Source organism: Chiloscyllium plagiosum, unplaced genomic scaffold (genome assembly GCF_004010195.1).
Source record: "Chiloscyllium plagiosum isolate BGI_BamShark_2017 unplaced genomic scaffold, ASM401019v2 scaf_7094, whole genome shotgun sequence".
Classification (NCBI taxonomy): domain Eukaryota; kingdom Metazoa; phylum Chordata; class Chondrichthyes; order Orectolobiformes; family Hemiscylliidae; genus Chiloscyllium; species Chiloscyllium plagiosum.
In genome coordinates, this window is record NW_025214859.1 from 20,000 (window position 1) to 26,456 (window position 6,457).

A 6,457-nucleotide genomic window follows, 5' to 3' on the forward strand; every position below is an offset into this window, starting at 1 on the left:
GGGTGGATTGGCCATTGCAAATTGTCCCATAGTGCCCAGGGATGTGCAGGTTAGGGTGGATTGGCCATGCTAAATTGTCCCATAGTGCCCAGGGATGTGCAGGGTTATCGAGTCAATGTAGGGGGATGAGTCTGAGTGGGATGCTCTATGGAGAGACGGTATGGTCTCAATGGGCCGAATGACCTGCTTCCACATAGTTTATGATTCTCTGACTATAAAAGATTGCATGGCAGTGTTCAAATAGCAGGGGGAACCACTCCCAAGTATCTCTGACCAATACCGAGCCCCAATGCCCAGTTTCTCTGTTTGTGCATCCCCATTTGCACCCTATATTGCCTTCCCATGTCCTTCGAACCAAATCGACCACACTTCTCCGAATGGTGTTAGCACATAAACACAGAGGCTACAAGAGGTCAGAGGCTGGGAATCCTGCAACAAGTTACTCACTTCCTGACACCCCCAAAGCCTGTCCCACCATCGACGAGGCACAAGTCAGGAGTGTGAGGTAATACTCCACACTTGCCCTGGATGGGGGGCAGCTCCGACAACATCTCAACACCGTCCAGGGACAAAGCAGATCCCCACCCCCTGCTCAATTGGCATCACATCCACAAAAACTCTCTCCCTCTGCCACCAATGCTCAAGATGCACTGCAGGAATTCATCAAAGCTCCTTAGACGACGTCTTCCAAAGCAGTGAGCTCCAACTCCTAGAAGGTCGAGGGCAGCAGATACATGGGAACACCACCCCCTTGCACGTTTCCCTCCCAACCCACACACCACCCTGACTTGGAAACATATCGGCTGTTCCTTCTGTGAGACTGGGCCAAACTCCTGGACTGCCCTCCCCAACAGCATTGTGGGTAATGCAGGTCGGCCCAAAATGATAGCACAACCATTTCAGGTGTACACAGTTTACTGGGAACCTCAATGGCTGAGTAAATGCTGTCACACATACCATCGATATTCCTCACCTCTCAGTCACACACACCCACATCCTTTTTCTCAAACACACGAGTAAAAATCTTTCAGTCTTCATCCTCCCTGTCACACTTGCACTCATTCTCAGATACACATTTGAAGCAAAAATTACTTCAGTCTACATACTCTCAAACACCTGATGTATGGGGCGGCACGGTGGCTCAGTGGTTAGAACGGCTACTCCACAGCACCAGGGACCCAGGTTCGATTCCACCCTCGGGCAACTGCCTGTGCACGTTCTCCCCGTATCTGCGTGGGTTTCCTCTGGGTGCAGGTTAGGGTAGGTTGGCCATGCATAATCGCCCCTAGTGTCCAGCGATGTGTAGGCTAGGTGCATGGCCCATGTGAAATGCAGGGTCACCGAGTCAGACAACAGACAATAGGTGCAGGAGTAGGCCATTCAGCCCTTCGAGCCTGCACCGCCATTCAATATAATCATGGCTGATCATTCCTAATCAGTATCCTGTTCCTGTTTATCTCCATAACCCTTGATTCCACTATCTTTGAGAGCTCTATCCAACTCTTTCTTTAATGAATCCAGAGACTGGGCCTCCACTGCCCTCTGGGGCAGAGCATTCCACACAGCCACCACTCTCTGGGTGAAGAAGTTTCTCCTGAGCTCTGTCCTAAATGGTCTACCCCGTATTTTTAAGCTGTGTCCTCTGGTTCGGCACTCACCCATCAGTGGAAATATGTTTCCTACTGCCAGAGTGTCCAATTCTTTCATAATCTTATACGTCTCAATCAGATCCCCTCTCAATCTTCAGAACTCAAGGGTATACAAGCCCAGTCGCTTCAGTCTTTCAGTGTAAGGTAATCCCGCCATTCCAGGAATTGACCTCGTGAACCTACGCTGCACTCCCTCAATAGCCAGAATGTCTTTCCTCAAATTTGGAGACCAGAAGACCAGGACAGGGGTGGGTGCTCTTCGGAGGATTGGTGAGGATTCAATCGGTCAAATGGCCTGCATCTACACAGGAGGGATTGTACAGGCTGTCTCACAATCGACGTTGAACCTTCTCACACACTCTAAAATCTCTCTCACACGTACATCTGATTTCTCAGTTTGCATCCTCTCTCACTCTTGCACACTTGATGTCAAAATTTCACCCTCACATTTAGAGTCATAGCGATGTACAACACAGAAACAGACCTTTCGGTTCAATCCGTCCATGCTGACCAGATATCCCAACCCAATCTAGTCCCACCTGCCAGCACTTGGCCCATATCCCTCCAAACCCTTCCTATTCATGTCCCCATCCAGATGCCTTTGAAACACTGTCATTGTCCCAGCCTCCCACACTTGCTCTGGCAGCTCATTCCACACACGCACCACCCTCTGTGTGAAAACGTTACCCCCCGAGTCCCTTTTATATCTTTCCCCGCTCACCCTAAACCTATGCCCCTCTAGTTCTGAACTCTCCCAGCCCAGGACTTTCATCCTATCCATGTTTTCCTCTCAAATTATACACTCAAGTGTAAACATTTCTCAGTCTACATTCTGTGTAAAGTAATTCACACACATACACATCCTTCCTCGTGCACGCTCAGTGCAAGCATTTCTCATACACACCCAAATTATTTTTTTCTCTCACAGCACAATCTCCAGGTAATACAGCAACGCGCTTCATCGTAATGCTGCCTTTCCCTCCCTCCCCAAATCCTGGCTTGATTTTGCGGTTAGTTGTTATTTCTGATAAAAATGAATGGTTGCTTCTTCTCTCACATTCCCCCCCCCCCCCTCCCCAACCTCGATTTGTTCTCAGCTCTTGAACTTTTAATATAGAACTTGCAAAGCACTTATTACCATCCTGGAGACATGAATAATTCTTACGAGTAGGCTGCTTGTTAGTCCCAGCAACAGATGTGCTTGAGGTGAATCAGAAAGCTTTGTGGGAGAATTTCTCTGCACAAGGTATGGAATGGGTCTCAGCTAGTAACTTCAAACTGTCACTGTTCAGACCGAGTTTTTAGATTAGATTCCCTACAGTGTGGAAATAGGCCCTTCGGCCTCACAAGCCCACACCGACCCTCCGAACAGCAACCCACCCAGACCCATTGCCCTACATTTACCCCCGACTAATACACCTAACACTATGGGACAATTTAGCCTGGCCAATTCACCTAACCCGCAAGTCTTTGGACTGTGGGAGGAAACCGGAGCACCCAGAGGAAACCCACGCAGACATGCGGAGAACGTGCAAACTCCACACAGTTGAATTGAACCCAGGTCCCTGGCGCCGTGAGGCAACAGAACTAGCCACTGAGCAACCATGTCATTGATATAGTTTGTTCACTGATGCACACATCCCCTGGATAAACTGGACATCTAGGCGGAAGGTACAGGAGAAGTTTCACAAGGGGACAGTGTGGTCACTTTCAGGAGAGTGAATTGGCTGACGTTCTTGTCTCTGGAAGGGAGGAGGCTGGCAGAGTGACCCGATCATGGGTGTTTCAGGCTCTGAAACGGATGTAGTTAGGAGATGAGAAGGTATCCCCGCGTGAAGGGGTGAGGAAGAGTGGGAGAAGTTGAGCCAAACGGCCTTACTTTGTAATACCGATAAAATACTGAAGGGTGCTGAGTAAATGGGTTTAGTTATACACTGAGCTGACCGCAGAGACATATTCTCTGCCACGCCAGGGGCCAAAAGGTCATAATATGCTCTATTTCTGTAAAGGTTGCCTGGGCTAACTGGGCTCATGGCCATCGCCCTCGACAGCAGAGTAAAGGGAGACTGGCAACTGTGGGAGACTTTAATCTGCCATTTGTGATTCAGAGGGTGAGTTTTCTTTCTTGCCTTGCAATCAACAAGTCACAAGTTCACAGCCACGCAGCAGAGACTTAAAATCCAAAATACAACTGGAAACTACTAGTGTTGATAGCAAGCGCCATACTGTCAGAGGGTCAGTGCCGAGGGAGCGGGCACTGTCAGAGGGTCAGTGTCGAGGGAGCGGGCACTGTCAGAGGGTCAATTCTGAGGGAGCGGGCACTGTCAGAGGGTCAGTGCCGAGGGAGCGGGCACTGTCAGAGGGTTGATTCTGAGGGAGCGGACACTGTCAGAGGGTCAGTGCCGAGGGAGCGGGCACTGTCAGAGGATCAGTGCTGAGGGAGTGGGCACTGTCAGAGGGTCGATGCTGAGGGAGTGGGTGCTGTCAGAGGGTCAGGACTGAGGAAGTGGGCTCTGTCGGAGGGTCAGTGTTGAGGGAGCGTCGCACTGTCGGAGGGTCAGCGCTGAGGGAGTGTCGCACTGTCAGAGGGTCAGCGCTGAGAGTGTGTCGCACTGTCGGAGGGTCAGTGCTGAGGGAGCGTCGCACTGTCGGAGGGTCAGCGCTGAGGGAGTGTTGCACTGTTGGAGGGTCAGCGCTGAGGGAGTGTCGCACTGTTGGAGGGTCAGCGCTGAGGGAGTGTTGCGCTGTTGGAGGGTCAGCGCTGAGGGAGTGTCGCACTGTGGGAGGGTCAGCACTAAGGGAGCACCACGCTGTGGGAAGGTCTGCGCTGAGGGAGGGTCAGTGTTGAGGGTGCGCCACACTGTGGGAGGTTCAGCGCTGAGGGAGTGCCATGCTGAGGAAGGGTCAGTGTTGAGGGTGCGCCACATTGTGGGAGGTTCAGCGCTGTGGGAGGGTCAGTGTTGAAGGAGTGGGTAGTGTCAGAGGGTGAGCGCTGAGGGAGCACACACTGTCAAATGTGCTGTTTTTCAGACAGGATGTTAAACAGGTGCTGCCTGCCTTCTAACTTCTCCGTGTTATCCTCGACCCAACATTACACTCATCCATCAGTTACTTGGTGACACTGAAGGTGTCATATAAATGCATAACACAACACAGAAGGAGGAAATGGGAAGAGAGATGACAAATTTGGTATGAGGTAATTGGTGTGGAGAACGGGGAGGAGTTAGTGAAAGCTCAGGAGTATAAGGAATGAGATAATGTGGTGTGATCCCTACATATTACATGCTGGGAAGTTGCTTAGCAACAGCAGCCATGTGAGGAAGGTATGGCTGGGACCTTTCATGCAAATGAGAGCGTTAAGCACATTTATTCAAAGGCCTGTGTACCCCGACATCGACGTTTTCATCTTTTGTTTAATGAATAACACAGAATCAATCAATTCAATGGACTCCTGTCCGCAGTGTCAGACAAAAGGGGGACATGACAGAGGGATGAAAGCAATAGTGACTGTGTAGAGGGGAGTATGCGTGTGTGCATGTGACTGTGGGCATGGACGTGTGTGTATATGTATGTGTGGGGGTACTTAGGGAGGATTTAGGCCCCGGGGAGGTTCACAGAGACGGTCTTCAGGAGCTGGAGCCAACACACTCTCCATAGGCCCATCGTCTGGTGCGTTCAGGCTGGGTTTTCCGACTGGGATAACCTGAGCTGCCAGGGTTGGGGGCAGATCCCGGGACCCTCCATGAATGAGGCCTGTCAGTCGCGGGTCAGCTATCCCCTCCAGCTCACTCTGCACAGGTACCTTCTCAGGCCTGCACTCCCAACACACCGAGCAGCCCGAGTCCCACAAGCTGGCTATCAGGCCAATTGGCCCACTCTGCTTTCCGGAGGGAGGGAACGGTGCTGGGATGTACACCCAGGTTCAAACAGAGAGCAACTTGACAAACACATGTTTTTTTAACTCACAATCACAGCATCCTGGCTGTCCCTGTCTGATGGTGTCAGTGTAGAGTAAGCTTTACACTGTCTCTAACCCCGTGTTGTCCATGTCTGATGGTATCAGTGTAGAGAGAGCTTTACGCTGTCTCTAACCCCGTGTTGTCCCTGTCTGATGGTATCAGTGTAGAGAGAACTTTACGCTGTCTCTAATCCCGTGCTGTCCCTGTCTGATGGTATCAGTGTAGAGAGAGCTTTACGTTGTCTCTAACCCCGTGCTGTCCCTGTCTGATGGTATCAGTGTAGAGAGAGCTTTACGTTGTCTCTAACCCCGTGCTGGCCCTGGCTGATGGTGTCAGTGTAGAGTGATCTTTACGCTGTCTCTAACCCCGTGCTGTCCCTGTCCCTGGCTGATGGTGACAGTGTAGAGAGAGCTTTACGCTGTCTCTAACCCCGTGCTGACCCTGTCCTGGGAGCGTTTGATGGGGGGACAGTGTAGAGAGAGCTTTACTCTGTATCTAACCCCGTGCTGACCCAGTCCTGGGAGTGTTTGATGGGGGAGGGGGCTTTACTCTGTAGAGATGTACAGTATGGAAACAGACCCTTCGGTCCAACTTGTCTATGTCTAATAGATATCCCAACCCAATCTAGTCCCATTTGCCAGCCCTTGGCCCATATCCCTCCAAACCCTTCCTATTCACGCCCCCATCCAGATGCCTTTTAAATGCTGTAATTGTACCAGCCTTCACCACTTCCTCTGGCAGCTCATTCCATACACGTACCACCCTCTGTGTGAAAATGTTGCCCCTTAGGTCCCTTTCCCCCTCACCCTAAACCTATGCTCCTCTAGTTCTGGACTCCCCCACCCCAGG